At 44.6% G+C, this 19,170-nt stretch overlaps 1 long non-coding RNA gene across 2 annotated transcripts in view; it reads right to left on the reverse strand.

Moving 5' to 3' along the window:
• Window positions 1–107: 107 nt before the first annotated feature.
• Window positions 108–19,170, reverse strand: part of LOC149982148 (uncharacterized) — a 39,376-nt gene continuing 20,313 nt past the window's right edge. Inside the window, exon 3 of one of the 2 annotated variants that reach the window (XR_016482660.1) lies at window positions 108–651. This is a non-coding gene — a long non-coding RNA (uncharacterized LOC149982148). The remainder of the gene's footprint in view (window positions 652–19,170) is intronic. The other variant, XR_016482661.1, reaches the window with a different exon arrangement.

Below are 19,170 nucleotides of genomic sequence, written 5' to 3' on the forward strand. Positions count from 1 at the left end.
AAAAGTGTCCCAGGGAATAAGCAGTGAGTGGATTTGAAGTCTGAATCAAAATGTGAACCCCTCTGCCAGCATTTACACATAGCAACACAGGGAAGGTAGGGGAGTATGTCAATCTTATTTTTAAGAAAACACAAATAAAGAGAGAGGGATATCTCCTTAAGCATTCTTTCAAAAAAATAAACAATAACTCAGGAGAGCGTGTATCATGTGTTGTTTGTTGGGAGGCCCCCTCCAGCAGCAGAACCACACACACCAAGAGCGGGTAGGGACCCAGGCCCAGTCTCAGGAACTTTGGCTGGGGCTGAGCAAGGTTGAGATGGGCCTCTCCTCTGGAGGTCTTCAGGCCTCTAGGCTGTGGGGTAACATTCTCTTCTCCATATTGATTTATGTTGCCGTCAGCTCCAGAGGTGCTGGTAACCAGCAGGGACTTCTTCCTGCATCGCCAGCCCACTCACAAGCTCTGTTTTTGGGCCTCACACACTCCAAACGACCCTGTGATGGGAGTATAGACCAGGGGAGGAGAGAGGAGGACAAGAGCCCATGGCGATGAACGAATGAACTGCCGCATAGGGCCCGTCTCTGTTCAGTTGTCTACTCAGCCTTCATCCTTCACTCCATCCACCCACTCTCTTTCTTTTTCTCATCCTCCATCTGTGAAAGGAGACAAATACAGAGTTATATATTTTTTTACACTTCACCTTTAGCATTCAACATCTCTCCGCTTCATGCAAATGCAAATGTTTTACACCAGCTCTTTGATGATGGAGATGTGGAAAGCAAATGCCAACTTGTGCTTTAGTAGCGTAGCCCCAAGACTACAAGACACAAACAAACTCTACAGAAATGCAAAGACAGGGCAGTAACACAATAGATGCATAAACACACAGTATGCCTTCATACGTTGAATTTAAGTTCATAATAACAAAATGGTAGATGTTCATTTCAAAGCATTATTGCCATATGCAATTTACTACACACTAAGAGTGACAACAAAGCTTGCTCATTTTTTTTGTTTTAGTTTGAATAATATGCTGCAATACCTTCTATCACCATCTGATGTTATAATTGCAGTATTTACACTAATATCTTCCTGATAACATCCCCATGGTTTCCTAAAGTCTTCTAAAACCTCTGTCTCAGTCATCCCCATGGTTTCCTAAAGCCTTCTGAAACCCCTGTCTCCTTGTCTCAGTCATCCCCAAGGTTTCCTAAAGCCTTCTGAAACCCCTGTCTCCTTGTCTCAGTCATCCCCAAGGTTTCCTAAAGTCTTCTGAAACCCCTGTCTCTCTGTCTCAGTCATCCCCAAGGTTTCTTAAAGTCTTCTAAAACCCCTGTCTCAGTCATCCCCAAGGTTTCCTAAAGCCTTCTGAAACCCCTGTCTCCTTGTCTCAGTCATCCCCAAGGTTTCCTAAAGCCTTCTGAAACCCCTGTCTCTCTGTCTCAGTCATCCCCATGGTTTCCTAAAGCCTTCTGAAACCCCTGTCTCTCTGTCTCAGTCATCCCCATGGTTTCCTAAAGCCTTCTGAAACCCCTGTCTCCTTGTCTCAGTCATCCCCATGGTTTCCTAAAGCCTTCTGAAACCCCTGTCTCCTTGTCTCAGTCATCCCCAAGGTTTCCTAAAGCCTTCTGAAACCCCTGTCTCCTTGTCTCAGTCATCCCCAAGGTTTCCTAAAGTCTTCTGAAACCCCTGTCTCTCTGTCTCAGTCATCCCCAAGGTTTCTTAAAGTCTTCTAAAACCCCTGTCTCAGTCATCCCCAAGGTTTCCTAAAGCCTTCTGAAACCCCTGTCTCCTTGTCTCAGTCATCCCCAAGGTTTCCTAAAGTCTTCTGAAACCCCTGTCTCTCTGTCTCAGTCATCCCCAAGGTTTCTTAAAGTCTTCTAAAACCTCTGTCTCAGTCATCCCTAAGGTTTCCTAAAGCCTTCTGAAACCCCTGTCTCTATGTCTCAGTCATCCCCATGGTTTCCTAAAGCCTTCTGAAACCCCTGTCTCCTTGTCTCAGTCATCCCCAAGGTTTCCTAAAGTCTTCTGAAACCCCTGTCTCTCTGTCTCAGTCATCCCCAAGGTTTCTTAAAGTCTTCTAAAACCTCTGTCTCAGTCATCCCCAAGGTTTCCTAAAGCCTTCTGAAACCCCTGTCTCCTTGTCTCAGTCATCCCCAAGGTTTCCTAAAGTCTTCTGAAACCCCTGTCTCTCTGTCTCAGTCATCCCCAAGGTTTCTTAAAGTCTTCTAAAACCCCTGTCTCAGTCATCCCCAAGGTTTCCTAAAGCCTTCTGAAACCCCTGTCTCCTTGTCTCAGTCATCCCCAAGGTTTCCTAAAGTCTTCTGAAACCCCTGTCTCTCTGTCTCAGTCATCCCCAAGGTTTCCTAAAGTCTTCTGAAACCCCTGTCTCTCTGTCTCAGTCATCCCCAAGGTTTCCTAAAGTCTTCTAAAACCCCTGTCTCAGTCATCCCCAATGTTTCCTAAAGCCTTCTGAAACCCCTGTCTCCCTGTCTCAGTCATCCCCAAGGTTTCCTAAAGTCTTCTGAAACCCCTGTCTCTATGTCTCAGTCATCCCCAAGGTTTCCTAAAGTCTTCTGAAACCCCTGTCTCTCTGTCTCAGTCATCCCCACGGTTTCCTAAAGTCTTCTAAAACCCCTGTCTCAGTCATCCCAAAGGTTTCCTAAAGTCTCTGAAACCCCTGTCTCTCTGTCTCAGTCATTCCCAAGGTTTCCTAAAGTCTCTGAAACCCCTGTCTCCCTGTCTCAGTCATCCCCAAGGTTTCCTAAAGTCTCTGAAACCCCTGTCTCAGTCATCCCCAATGTTTCCTAAAGTCTCTGAAACCCCTGTCTCCTTGTCTCAGTCATCCTCAAGGTTTCCTAAAGTATTCTGAAACCCCTGTCTCCTTGTCTCAGTCATCCTCAAGGTTTCCTAAAGTCTCTGAAACTCTTGTTTCTCTGTCTCAGTCATCCCCAAGGTTTCCTAAAGTCTCTGAAACCCCTGTCTCCCTGTCTCAGTCATCCCCAAGGTTTCCTAAAGTCTCTGAAACCCCAGTCTCAGTCATCCCCAAGGTTTCCTAAAGTCTCTGAAACCCCTGTCTCCTTGTCTCAGTCATCCCCAAGGTTTCCTAAAGTCTCTGAAACCCCTGTCTCTCTGTCTCAGTCATCCCCAAGGTTTCCTAAAGTCTCTGAAACCCCTGTCTCAGTCATCCCCAAGGTTTCCTAAAGTCTCTGAAATCCCTGTCTCCTTGTCTCAGTCATCCCCAAGGTTTCCTAAAGTCTCTGAAACCCCAGTCTCAGTCATCCCCAAGGTTTCCTAAAGTCTCTGAAACCCCTGTCTCCTTGTCTCAGTCATCCCCAAGGTTTCCTAAAGTCTCTGAAACCCCTGTCTCTCTGTCTCAGTCACCCCCAAGGTTTCCTAAAGTCTCTGAAACCCCTGTCTCAGTCATCCCCAAGGTTTCCTAAAGTCTCTGAAATCCCTGTCTCCTTGTCTCAGTCATCCCCAAGTGCATTGACGGGATATTATTCTGATGGTGTCCTGGGTCCTGTTCTCATGGTAATAGCAGAGGGACATTATTTTATGTAGCCATAGGCCCTTTGACCTTTCTTCCCTACACTGTGAAAGAGTTGACCTGGGCCTCGCACCACAACTACACACACACAGAACCCATTTATGCCTAACAGATCCAGGGGCCAGGAGATGTCAACCTGTGGGGATGATAAGCATGATAGTAAACATAGCTATGATGGTGAGAGACATTTGGGAGATTTGAAAATGAATGCAAATGTGGTTGGTTAACATGTTGGTAAAAAAGCAAGGTTGGTAGTGTTACGGAAGTAATGGTTGATCTTGTATTTCAGTAGAGGATTGGAGTACAGAACTCCTCTGTGTGTGTGTGGCCGTGTGTCCGTGTGTGTCCTTCGAATATCAGTGCATGCTTATGAGGGAGTGTGTTTGCCTAAGAGAGGAAAGAGTAGTGAGTGGGACCAGATAGATCAGGGGTGCAGCCACGATGCCCTATGCAGAGGGGGGTTATGAGAAGGTTCAGACATGGGTGTTAACTCCCCATTCCTCACCAGCAGAGGAGGGTGGGGTGGACAATGTTAGTTCAGGGCAGCCTTCCACCAAGCACAGAGTAAAGGCACTGCATTATAAATACAGGAGCGGCGAGAGAGAGGGATGGAGAGTTGAGAGGTGAAAGGAAAATGGAGGATGGAGAGAGATAGAGGGGTGTGTTTGTGTATGTGGAGAGAGAGAGAGAGGGGTTGTGTTTGTGTATGTGGAGAGAGAGAGAGAGGGGTGTGTTTGTGTATGTGGAGAGAGAGATAGATGGGTGTGTTTGTGTATGTGGAGAGAGAGAGAGAGAGAGAGAGAGAGAGAGAGAGAGAGAGAGGTGTGTTTGTGTATGTGGAAAGAGAGAAAGAGAGAGAGAGCGAGAGAGAGAGAGAGGTGTGTTTGTGTATGTGGAGAGAGGGAGAGAGATAGAGGGGTGTGTTTGTGTATGTAGAGAGAGAGAGAGAGGGGTTGTGTTTACGGAGAGAGAGAGAGAGGGAGAGAGGCACGTTTGGGTATGTGGAGAGAGCGAGAGAGAGAGAGAGAGAGAGAGAGAAAGAGAGGGGTGTGTTTGTGTATGTGGAGAGAGAGAGAGAGAGAGAGAGAGAGAGAGAGAGAGAGAGAGGGGTTGTGTTTGTGGAGAGAGAGAGAGAGAGAGAGAGAGAGAGAGGCGCATTTGGGTATGTGGAGAGAGAGAGAGAGAGAGAGAGAGAGAGAGAGAGAGGGGGGGGGTGTTTGTGTATGTGGAGAGAGAGAGAGATGTATGTGTAATGCTTACTGTTAATTTTTATAGTTTATTTCACTTTTGTATATTATCTACCTCACTTGCTTTGGCAATGTTAACACATGTTTCCCATGCCAATAAAGCCCCTTGAATTGAATTGAATTGAGAGAGAGAGAGAAATACAGTGCTTCTCTGTGTGTCACCACTACAGGGAGGATGTCAAAGTCTTAGCAATGTGTTGCCAGGACAACGACCTCTCCCTCAACATCAGTAAGACCAAGGAGCTGATCTTGGACTACAGGAGAAAGAGGGGAGAGTACGCACCCATCCACATCGACGGGGCTGTTGTGGAGCGGGTTGAGAGCTTCAAGTTCCTTGGTGTCCACATAACTAAGGACTTAACATGGTCCACACACATCCTCACAGTGGTGAAGAGGGCTCGGCAGCACCTTTTCCCCCTCAGGAGGCTGAAAAGATTTGGCATCAACCCTCAGATCCTCAAAAAGTTCTACAGCTTCAACATTGAGAGCATCTTGACTGGCTGCATTACCACTTGGTATGGAAAATGCACTGCCCTTGACCGCAAAGCGCTACAGAGGGTAGTGCGGACAGCCCAGTAAACCACTGGGGCCAAGCACTCTGCCACCCAAGACCTCTATACCAGGCGTTGTCAAAGGAAGGCCCGAAAAATTGGCTAAGACTCCAGCCACCCAAGTCATAGACTGTTCACTCTGCTACAGTCCGGCAAAAGGTACCGGAGCATCAGCTCTTGGACCAACAGGCTCTGAGGCAACTTCTATCGCAAAGCCATACGTCTGCCAAATAGCCAGACTGCTAAATAGCCAGACTGCTAAATAGCCAGACTGCTAAATAGCCAGACTGCTAAATAGCCAGACTGCTAAATAGCCAGATTGCTAAATAGCCAGACTGCTAAATAGCCAGACTGCTAAATAGCCAGACTGCTAAATAGCCAGACTGCTAAATAGCCAGACTGCTAAATAGCCAGACTGCTAAATAGCCAGACTGCTAAATAGTAAATTAATGGTACCCAAACTATCTGCATTGACCCTACGCACACTCAATATACATACACATCATATACACACTCACTAGACTATATACACACACTAAATACATACTCACTATACATACACATCATATATATACACTCACTAGAATATATATAACCTATATGGATAATCACTAGACTATATATACACACTATATACGTACTCACTAGACTATATATACACACTATATACATACTCACTAGACTATATATACACACTATATACATACTCACTAGACTATATACACACTATAGACATACTCACTAGACTATATATACACACTATATACATACTCACTAGACTATATATACACACTATAGACATACTCACTAGACTATATATACACACCATAGACATACTCACTAGACTATATATACACACTATATACATACTCACTAGACTATATATACACACTATATACATACTCACTAGACTATATATACACACTATAGACATACTCACTAGATTATATATACACACTATACACATACTCACTAGACTATATATACACACTATACACATACTCACTAGACTATATATACACACTATACACATACTCACTAGACTATATATACACACTATATACATACTCACTAGACTATATATACACACTATATACATACTCACTAGACTATATATACACACTATAGACATACTCACTAGACTATATATACACACTATATACATACTCACTAGACTATATATACACACACTATATACACACACTATATACATACTAACTAGACTATATATACACACTATATACACACTCACTAGACTATATATACACACACTATATACACACACTATATACATACTAACTAGACTATATATACACACTATATACACACTCACTAAACTATATACACACACTATATACATACTCACTAGACTATATATACACACTATATACATACTCACTAGACTATATATACACACACTATATACATACTCACTAGACTATATATACACACACTATATACATACTAACTAGACTATATATACACACTATATACACACTCACTAAACTATATACACACACTATATACATACTCACTAGACTATATATACACACTATATACATACTCACTAGACTATATACACACACTATATACATACTCACTAGACTATATACACAGTATATACATACTCACTAGACTACAAATACACACTAATTAGACTAAATATACACACTCACTAGACTATATATACACAGTCACTAGACAATATACAGACTGACCAGACTATATATACACACTCACTAGAATATATACACTGACCAGACTATATACAGTGGGGAGAACAAGTATTTTATACACTTTTGCAGGTTTTCCTACTTACAAAGCATGTAGAGGTCTGTAATTTTTATCATAGGTACACTTCAACTGTGAGAGACGGAATCTAAAACAAAAATCCAGAAAATCACATTGTATGATTTTTAAGTAATTAATTTGCATTTTATTGCATGACATAAGTATTTGATACATCAGAAAAGCAGAACTTAATATTTGGTACAGAAACCTTTGTTTGCAATTACAGAGATCATACGTTTCCTGTAGTTCTTGACCAGGTTTGCACACACTGCAGCAGGGATATTTGCCCACTCCTCTATACAAACCTTCTCCAGATCCTTCAGGTTTCGGGGCTGTCGCTGGGCAATACGGACTTTCAGCTCTCTCCAACGATTTTCTATTGGGTTCATGTCTTGAGACTGGCTAGGCCACTCCAGGACCTTGAGATGCTTCTTACGGAGCCACTCCTTAGTTGCCCTGGCTGTGTGTTTCGGGTCGTTGTCATGCTGGAAGACCCAGCCACGACCCATCTTCAATGCTCTTACTGAGGGAAGGAGGTTGTTGGCCAAGATCTCGCGATACATGGCCCCATCCATCCTCCCCTCAATACGGTGCAGTCGTCCTGTCCCCTTTGCAGAAAAGCATCCCCAAAGAATGATGTTTCCACCTCCATGCTTCACGGTTGGGATGGTGTTCTTGGGGTTGTACTCATCCTTCTTCTTCCTCCAAACACGGCGAGTGGAGTTTAGACCAAAAAGCTCTATTTTTGTCTCATCAGACCACATGACCTTCTCCCATTCCTCCTCTGGATCATCCAGATGGTCATTGTTAAACTTCAGACGGGCCTGGACATGCGCTGGCTTGAGCAGGGGGACCTTGCGTGCGCTGCAGGATTTTAATCCATGACGGCGTAGTGTGTTACTAATGGTTTTCTTTGAGACTGTGGTCCCAGCTCTCTTCAGGTCATTGACCAGGTCCTGCCGTGCAGTTCTGGGCTGATCCCTCACCTTCCTCATGATCATTGATGCCCCACGAGGTGAGATCTTGCATGGAGCCCCAGACCGAGGGTGATTGACCGTCATCTTGAACTTCTTCCATTTTTTAATAATTGTGCCAACAGTTGTTGCCTTCTCACCAAGCTGCTTGCCTATTGTCCTGTAGCCCATCCCAGCCTTGTGCAGGTCAACAATTGTATCCCTGATGTCCTTACACAGCTCCCTGGTCTTGGCCATTGTGGAGAGATTGGAGTCTGTTTGATTTAGTGTGTGGACAGGTGTCTTTTATACAGGTAACGAGTTCAAACAGGTGCAGTTAATACAGGTAATGAGTGGAGAACAGGAGGGCTTCTTAAAGAAAAACTAACAGGTCTGTGAGAGCCGGAATTCTTACTGGTTGGTAGGTGATCAAATACTTATGTCATGCAATAAAATGCTAATTAATCACTTAAAAATCATACAATATGATTTTCTGGATTTTTTTTTAGATTCCGTCTCTCACAGTTGAAGTGTACCTATAATAAAAATTACAGATCTCTACATGCTTTGTAAGTAGGAAAACCTGCAAAATCGGAAGTGTATCAAATACTTGTTCTCCCCACTGTATACACACTCACCAGACTATATACACTGACCAGACTATATATATACACTGACCAGACAATATACACTGACCAGACTATATATACACACTCACTAGACTATATACACTGACCAGACTATATACACTGACCAGACTATATATACACACTCACCAGACTATATACACTGACCAGACTATATATACACACTCACTAGACTATATACACTGACCAGGCTATATACACTGACCAGACAATATATACACACTCACCAGACTATATACACTGACCAGACTATATATATACACTGACCAGACTATATATGTCACGGTGCGTGAATGAGGACCCAAAAGCGAATTAACGTAAACAGAACTTCTTTAATAACAAAACATAGGTAGGCTCAGATGGACCGGCAGATTCCGACAGGACAGGACAAGGTTGCAGCAAACATGACGATAGTCTGGTTCAGGCATGAAAAACACAAACAAGAATCCGACAAAGACAGGAACAAAAACAGAGAGAGATATAGAGGACTAATCAGAGGGAAAAAGGGAACAGGTGGGAAAAGGGGTGACGAGGTAGTTAGGAGGAGACAAGGAACAGCTGGGGGAAAGAGGGGGAGAAAAGGTAACCTAATAACGACCAGCAGAGGGAGACAGGGTGAAGGGAAAGGACAGAAACAAGACACAACATGACAATACATGACAGTACCCCCCCCACTCACCGAGCGCCTCCTGGCGCACTCGAGGAGGAAACCTGGCGGCAACGGAGGAAATCATCAATCAGCGCACGGTCCAGCACGTCCCGAGAGGGAACCCAACTCCTCTCCTCAGGACCGTACCCCTCCCAATCTACTAGGTACTGATGACCACGGCCCCGAGGACGCATGTCCAAAATCCTACGGACCCTGTAGATGGGTGCGCCCTCGACAAGGATGGGGGGGGGGGGGAAGACGAGCGGGGACGCGAAGAACGGGCTTGACACAGGAGACATGGAAGACCGGGTGGACGCAACGAAGATATCGCGGAAGAAGAAGTCGCACTGCGACAGGATTAATGATCCGAGAAATACGGAACGGACCAATGAACCGCGGGGTCAACTTGCGAGAAGCGGTCTTAAGGGGAAGGTTCTGAGTGGAGAGCCAAACTCTCTGACCGCGACAATATCTAGGACTCTTAGTTCTACGCTTATTAGCAGCTCTCACAGTCTGCGCCCTATAACGGCAAAGTGCAGACCTGACCCTCTTCCAGGTGCGCTCGCAACGTTGGACAAAAGCCTGAGCGGAGGGGACGCTGGACTCGGCGAACTGAGATGAGAACAGCGGAGGCTGGTACCCGAGGCTACTCTGAAAAGGAGATAGCCCGGTCGCAGACGAAGGAAGCGAGTTGTGGGCGTATTCTGCCCAGGGGAGCTGTTCTGACCAAGACGCAGGGTTGCGAAAAGAAAGACTGCGTAAGATGCGACCAATAGTCTGATTGGCCCGTTCTGCTTGACCGTTAGACTGGGGGTGAAAGCCGGAAGAGAGACTGACGGAAGACCCAATCAAACGGCAAAACTCCCTCCAAAATTGAGACGTGAATTGCAGACCTCTGTCCGAAACGACGTCTGACGGAAGGCCATGAATTCTGAAAACATTCTCGATGATGATTTGTGCCGTCTCTTTAGCAGAAGGAAGCTTAGCAAGGGGAATAAAATGAGCCGCCTTAGAGAACCTGTCGACAACCGTAAGAATAACAGTCTTCCCCGCTGACGAAGGCAGTCCGGTGACAAAATCTAAGGCGATGTGAGACCACGGTCGAGAGGGAATGGGAAGCGGCCTGAGACGGCCGGCAGGAGGGGAGTTACCGGACTTAGTCTGCGCGCAGACCGAACAAGCAGCCACGAAACGACGCGTGTCATGCTCCCGGGTGGGCCACCAAAAACGCTGGCGAATGGAAGCAAGCGTACCCCGAACGCCAGGGTGGCCGGCTAACTTGGCAGAGTGAGCCCACTGAAGAACGGCCAGACGAGTAGGAACGGGAACGAAAAGAAGGTTCCTAGGACAAGCGCGCAGCGACGGAGTGTGAGTGAGTGCTTGCTTTACCTGCCTCTCAATTCCCCAGACAGTCAACCCGACAACACGCCCCTCAGGGAGAATCCCCTCGGGGTCAGTGGAGGCTACTGAAGAACTGAAGAGACGAGATAAAGCATCAGGCTTGGTGTTCTTAGAGCCCGGACGATAAGAAATCACGAACTCGAAACGAGCGAAAAACAGCGCCCAACGCTGCCTGACGCGCATTAAGTCGTTTGGCAGAACGGATGTACTCAAGGTTCCTATGGTCAGTCCAAACGACAAAAGGAACGGTCGCCCCCTCCAACCACTGTCGCCATTCGCCTAGGGCTAAGCGGATGGCGAGCAGTTCGCGGTTTCCCACATCATAGTTACGTTCCGACGGCGACAGGCGATGAGAAAAATACGCGCATGGGTGGACCTTGTCGTCAGAGAGGGAGCGCTGAGAAAGAATGGCTCCCACGCCCACCTCTGACGCGTCAACCTCGACAACGAACTGTCTAGAGACGTCAGGTGTAACAAGGATAGGAGCGGATGTAAAACGATTCTTGAGGAGATCAAAAGCTCCCTGGGCGGAAACGGACCACTTAAAGCACGTCTTGACAGAAGTAAGGGCTGTGAGAGGAGCTGCCACCTGACCGAAATTACGGATGAAACGACGATAGAAGTTCGCGAAGCCGAGAAAGCGCTGCAGCTCGACGCGTGACTTAGGGACGGGCCAATCAATGACAGCTTGGACCTTAGCGGGATCCATCTTAATGCCTTCAGCGGAAATAACAGAACCGAGAAATGTGACGGAGGAGGCATGAAAAGTGCACTTCTCAGCCTTCACAAAAAGACAATTCTCTAAGAGGCGCTGGAGGACACGTCGAACGTGCTGAACATGAATCTGGAGTGACGGTGAAAAAATCAGGATATCGTCAAGGTAAACGAAAACAAAGATGTTCAGCATGTCTCTCAGGACATCATTGACTAATGCCTGAAAGACAGCTGGAGCGTTAGCGAGGCCGAAAGGAAGAACCCGGTATTCAAAGTGCCCTAACGGAGTGTTAAACGCCGTCTTCCACTCGTCCCCCTCCCTGATGCGCACGAGATGGTAAGCGTTACGAAGGTCCAACTTAGTGAAAAACCTGGCTCCCTGCAGGATCTCGAAGGCTGAAGACATAAGAGGAAGCGGATAACGATTCTTCACTGTTATGTCATTCAGCCCTCGATAATCTATGCAGGGGCGCAGAGACCCGTCCTTCTTCTTGACAAAAAAAAACCCCGCTCCGGCGGGAGAGGAGGAGGGGACTATGGTACCGGCGTCAAGAGCTACAGACAAATAATCTTCGAGAGCCTTACGTTCGGGAGCCGACAGAGAGTATAGTCTACCCCGGGGGGGAGTGGTTCCCGGAAGGAGATCAATACTACAATCATACGACCGGTGTGGAGGAAGAGAGGTGGCCCTGGACCGACTGAACACCGTGCGCAGATCGTGATATTCCTCCGGCACCCCTGTCAAATCACCAGGCTCCTCCTGTGAAGAAGAGACAGAGGAAACAGGAGGGATAGCAGACATTAAACATTTCACATGACAAGAGACGTTCCAGGAGAGGATAGAATTACTAGACCAATTAATAGAAGGATTATGACAAACTAGCCAGGGATGGCCCAAAACAACAGGTGTAAAAGGTGAACGAAAAATTAAAAAAGAAATGGTTTCGCTATGATTACCAGAGACAGTGAGGGTTAAAGGTAGCGTCTCACGCTGAATCCTGGGGAGAGGACTACCATCCAAAGCGAACAAGGCCGTGGGCTCCCTTAACTGTCTGAGAGGAATGTTATGTTCCCGAGCCCAGGTCTCGTCCATAAAACAGCCCTCCGCCCCAGAGTCTATTAAGGCACTGCAGGAAGCTGACGAACCGGTCCAGCGTAGATGGACCGACAAGGTAGTGCAGGATCTTGAAGGAGAGACAGGAGTAGTAGCGCTCACCAGTAACCCTCCGCTTACTGATGAGCTCTTGGCTTTTACTGGACATGAAGTGACAAAATGACCAGCGGAACCGCAATAGAGACAGAGGCGGTTGGTGATTCTCCGTTCCCTCTCCTTAGTCGAGATGCGGATACCTCCCAGCTGCATAGGCTCAGCACCCGAGCCGGCAGAGGAAGATGGTAGTGATGCGGAGAGGGGGGCAACGGAGAACGTGAGCTCCTTTCCACGAGCTCGGTGACGAAGATCAACCCGTCGCTCTATGCGAATAGCGAGTTCAATCAAGGAATCCACGCTGGAAGGAACCTCCCGGGAGAGAATCTCATCCTTTACCTCCGCGCGGAGACCCTCCAGAAAACGAGCGAGCAAAGCCGGCTCGTTCCAGTCACTGGAGGCAGCAAGAGTGCGAAACTCAATAGAGTAGTCTGTTATGGATCGATTGATTACCTTGACATAGGGAAGACAGGACCCTGGAGGCTTCCTCCCCAAAAACAGAACGATCAAAAACCCGTATCATCTCCTCCTTAAAGTCCTGATACTGGTTAGTACACTCAGCCCTTGCCTCCCAGATTGCCGTGCCCCACTCACAAGCCCGTCCAGTAAGGAGAGATATGACGTAGGCGATACGAGCTGTGCTCCTGGAGTAAGTGTTGGGCTGGAGAGAAAACACAATATCACACTGGGTGAGGAACGAGCGGCATTCAGTGGGCTTCCCAGAGTAACACGGCGGGTTATTGATTCTGGGCTCCGGAGATTCGAAAGCCCTGGAAGTGGCCGGTGGATCGAGGCGGAGATGGTGAACCTGTTCTGTGAGGTTGGAGACTTGGGCGGCCAGGGTCTCAACGGCATGTTGAGCAGCAGACACTTCCTGCTCGTGTCTGCCTAGCATCGCTCCCTGGATCTCGACGGCAGAGTGGAGAGGATCCGAAGTCGCTGGGTCCATTCTTGGTCGGATTCTTCTGTCACGGTGCGTGAATGAGGACCCAAAAGCGAATTAACGTAAACAGAACTTCTTTAATAACAAAACATAGGTAGGCTCAGATGGACCGGCAGATTCCGACAGGACAGGACAAGGTTGCAGCAAACATGACGATAGTCTGGTTCAGGCATGAAAAACACAAACAAGAATCCGACAAAGACAGGAACAAAAACAGAGAGAGATATAGAGGACTAATCAGAGGGAAAAAGGGAACAGGTGGGAAAAGGGGTGACGAGGTAGTTAGGAGGAGACAAGGAACAGCTGGGGGAAAGAGGGGGAGAAAAGGTAACCTAATAACGACCAGCAGAGGGAGACAGGGTGAAGGGAAAGGACAGAAACAAGACACAACATGACAATACATGACAATATACACTGACCAGGCTATATACACTGACCAGACTATATATACACACTCACTAGACTATATACACTGACCAGACTATATATACACTGACCAGACTATATACACACACTCACCAGACTATATACATGACCAGACTACATACACTGACCAGGCTATATATACACAGACTCACTAGAATATATACACTGGCCAGACTATATACACTGACCAGACTATATATATATATACACTCACTAGACTATATACACTGACCAGACTATATATACACACTGACCAGACTATATACACTGACCAGACTATATATACACACTGACCAGACTATATATACACACACTCACTATATACAGTGACCAGACTATATATACACTGACCAGACTATATACACACACTCACTAGAATATATACACTGGCCAGACTATATACACTGACCAGAATATATATACACACTCACTAGAATATATACACTGGCCAGACTATATACACTGACCAGACTATATACACTGACCAGGCTATATATACACACTGACCAGACTATATACAGTGACCAGACTATATAGACACTGACCAGACTATACACACTGACCAGACTACATACACTGACCAGGCTATATATACACAGACTCACTAGACTATATACACTGACCAGACTATATATACACACTCACTAGACTATATACACTGGCCAGACTATATACACTGACCAGACTATATATACACAGACTCACTAGACTATATACACTGACCAGACTATATATACACACTCACTAGACTATATACACTGGCCAGAATATATACACTGGCCAGACTATATACACTGACCAGGCTATATATACACAGACTCACTAGACTATATACACTGACCAGACTATATATACACACTCACTAGAATATATACACTGGCCAGACTATATACACTGACCAGACTATATATATATACACTCACTAGACTATATACACTGACCAGACTATATATACACACTGACCAGACTATATATACACACTCACCAGACTATATACACACACTCACTAGACTATATACAGTGACCAGACTATATATACACTGACCAGACTATACACACTGACCAGACTATAGATATACACACTCACTAGAATATATACACTGGCCAGACTATATATACACACTGACCAGACTATATATACACACTCACCAGACTATATACACACACTCACTAGACTATATACAGTGACCAGACTATATATACACTGACCAGACTATATAAACACACTCACCAGACTATATACACACACTCACTAGACTATTTACACTGACCAAACTATATACACTGACCAAACTATATACACTGACCAAACTATATACACTGACCAAACTATATACACTGACCAAACTATATACACTGACCAAACTATATACACTGACCAGACTATATACACTGACCAAACTATATACACTGACCAGACTATATACACTGACCAAACTATATACACTGACCAAACTATATACACTGACCAAACTATATACACTGACCAAACTATATACACTGACCAGACTATATACACTGACCAAACTATATACACTGACCAAACTATATACACTGACCAAACTATATACACTGACCAGACTATATACACTGACCAGACTATATACACTGACCAAACTATATACACTGACCAAACTATATACACTGACCAAACTATATACACTGACCAGACTATATATATATACACTCACTAGAATATATACACTGGCCAGACTATATATACACACTGACCAGACTATATACACTGACCAGACTATATACACTGACCAGACTATATACACACACTCACTAGACTATATACACTCACCAGACTATATATACACACTCACGAGACTATATACACTGACCAGACTATATACACACACTCACTAGACTATATACACTCACCAGACTATATATACACACTCACGAGACCATATACACATACCAGTGGCGGTCGTGCTGTTTAAGATGAGGGAGGATGATTATTTTTTTCATGAGGATGGCCTTATTTCTATTACAACATGTTGGATGACAGTCATTCATATTCCATTCACCTAGTTCAATGTAACATCGATAGGTTCAGGCTACTACATGATACTCGAAAATACAACACACACACACACACACACACACACACACACACACACACACACACACACACACACACACACACACACACACACACACACACACACACACACACACACACACACACACACACACACATTCTCTCTTTTTCTCGCCCTCCTGGTTTTGACCCTTGCCTGTCCTGACTCTGAACTCACCTGCCTGACCACTCTGCCCCTGACCGTGAGCCTGCCTGCCTGACCACTCTGCCCCTGACCCTGCCTGACCACTCTGCCCCTGACCCTGCTTGACCACTCTGCCCCTGACCCTGAGCCTGCCTGCCGTCCTGTACCGTTGCCCACTACTCTGGATTATCAAACCCTGCCTGCTTTGACCTGTTGTTTGCCTGCTCCTGCTGCTGTAATAAACATTGTTATTTCAACACAGTCTGTATTTGGGTCTTACCTGAAACCTGATAATTGCACTGTTGAAGCAAGAAATACAAGCATTTCACTACACCCGCAATAACATCTGCTAAACATATGTATGTGACAAGTAAAACTTGATTTAATTTGAACACAAACACATGTACACTCACACACTTTTACACTCATCATATGCTGCTGCTACTCTGTCCTTTATTTTTATCTATCCTGATGTCTAGTCACTTTACCCTGACATCATCTGCATATCTACCTCAAATACCTTATTATTATCTATCCTGATGTCTAGTCACTTTACCCTGACATCATCTGCATATCTACCTCAAATACCTTATTATTATTATCTATCCTGATGTCTAGTCACTTTACCCTGCCTTCATGTACATATCTACCTCAAATACCTTATTATTATCTATCCTGATGTCTAGTCACTTTACCCTGCCTTCATCTACATATCTACCTCAAATACCTTATTATTATTATCTATCCTGATGTCTAGTCACTTTACCCTGCCTTCATGTACATATCTACCTCAAATACCTTATTATTATCTATCCTGATGTCTAGTCACCTTACCCTGCCTTCATGTACATATCTACCTCAAATACCTTATTATTATCTATCCTGATGTCTAGTCACTTTACCCTGCCTTCATGTACATATCTACCTCAAATACGTATTATTATCTATCCTGATGTCTAGTCACTTTACCCTGCCTTCATGTACATATCTACCTCAAATACCTTATTATTATCTATCCTGATGTCTAGTCACTTTACCCTGCCTTCATGTACATATCTACCTCAAATACCTTATTATTATCTATCCTGATGTCTAGTCACCTTACCCTGCCTTCATGTACATATCTACCTCAAATGCCTTATTATTATCTATCCTGATGTCTAGTCACTTTACCCTGCCTTCATGTACATATCTACCTCAAATACCTCATTATTATCTATCCTGATGTCTAGTCACTTTACCCTGCCTTCATGTACACATCTACCTCAAATACCTTATTATTATCTATCCTGATGTCTAGTCACCTTACCCTGCCTTCATGTACATATCTACCTCAAATACCTTATTATTATCTATCCTGATGTCTAGTCACCTTACCCTGCCTTCATGTACATATCTACCTCAAATACCTTATTATTATCTATCCTGATGTCTAGTCACTTTACCCTGCCTTCATCTACATATCTACCTCAAATACCTTATTATTATTATCTATCCTGATGTCTAGTCACTTTACCCTGCCTTCATGTACATATCTACCTCAAATACCTTATTATTATCTATCCTGATGTCTAGTCACCTTACCCTGCCTTCATGTACATATCTACCTCAAATGCCTTATTATTATCTATCCTGATGTCTAGTCACTTTACCCTGCCTTCATGTACACATCTACCTCAAATACCTTATTATTATCTATCCTGATGTCTAGTCACTTTACCCTGCCTTCATGTACATATCTACCTCAAATACCTTATTATTATCTATCCTGATGTCTAGTCACTTTACCCTGCCTTCATCTGCATATCTACCTCAAATACCGTATTATTATCTATCCTGATGTCTAGTCACTTTACCCTGCCTTCATCTACATATCTACCTCAAATACCTTATTTTTATTAATATTGGGGGCGGCAGGTGGTTAGAGTGTCGTTCTGCCCATGAACAAGGCAGTTAACTCACTGTTCCTAGGCCGTCATTGTAAATAAGGATTTGTTCTTAACTGACGTGCCTAGTTAAATAAAGGTTCATTCTTCTTCTTCTTTTTAAATGATCTATCCTGATACCTAGTCACTTTACCCTGCCTTCATGTACAGTTGAAGTCGGAAGTTTACATACACTTAGGTTGGAGTCATTAAAACTCGTTTTTCAACAACTCCACAAATTTCTTGTTAACAAACGATAGTTTTGGCAAGCCAGTTAGGACATCTACTTTGTGCATGACACAAGTAATTTTTCCAACAATTGTTCACGGACAGATTATTTCACTTATAATTCACTGTATCACAATTCCAGTTGGTCAGAGCTTTACATACCCTAAGTTGACTGTGCCTTTAAACAGTTTGGAAAATTCCAGAAAATGATGTCATGGCTTTAGAAGCTTCTGATAGGCGAATTAACTTCATTTGAGTCAATTGGAGGTATACCTGTGGATGAATTTCAAGGCCGATCTTCAAACTTAGTGCCTCTTTGCTTGACATCATGGGAAAATCAAAAGAAATCAGCCAAGATCTCAGAGAAAAATTGTAGACCTCCACAAGTCTGGTTCATCCTTGGGAGCAATTTCCAAACGCCTGAAGGTACCACGTTCATCTGTACAAACTATAGTACGCAAGTATAAAACCATGGACCCACGCGGCCATCATACCGCTTAGGAAGGAAACGCGTTCTGTCTCCTCGAGATGAACGTACTTTGGTACGTGCAAATCAAATCAAAGTGCAAATCAATCCCAGAACAACAGCAAAGGATCTTGTGAAGATGCTGGAGGAAACAGGTACAAAAGTATCTATATCCACAGTAAAATTGAGTCCTATATCGACATAACCTGAGGAAGGAAGATTATGTGGATATTGAAGCAA

This window comes from Oncorhynchus mykiss, chromosome 8 (genome assembly GCF_057628025.1).
Source record: "Oncorhynchus mykiss isolate SJ-2025 chromosome 8, ASM5762802v1, whole genome shotgun sequence".
Taxonomy (NCBI): Eukaryota; Metazoa; Chordata; class Actinopteri; order Salmoniformes; family Salmonidae; genus Oncorhynchus; species Oncorhynchus mykiss.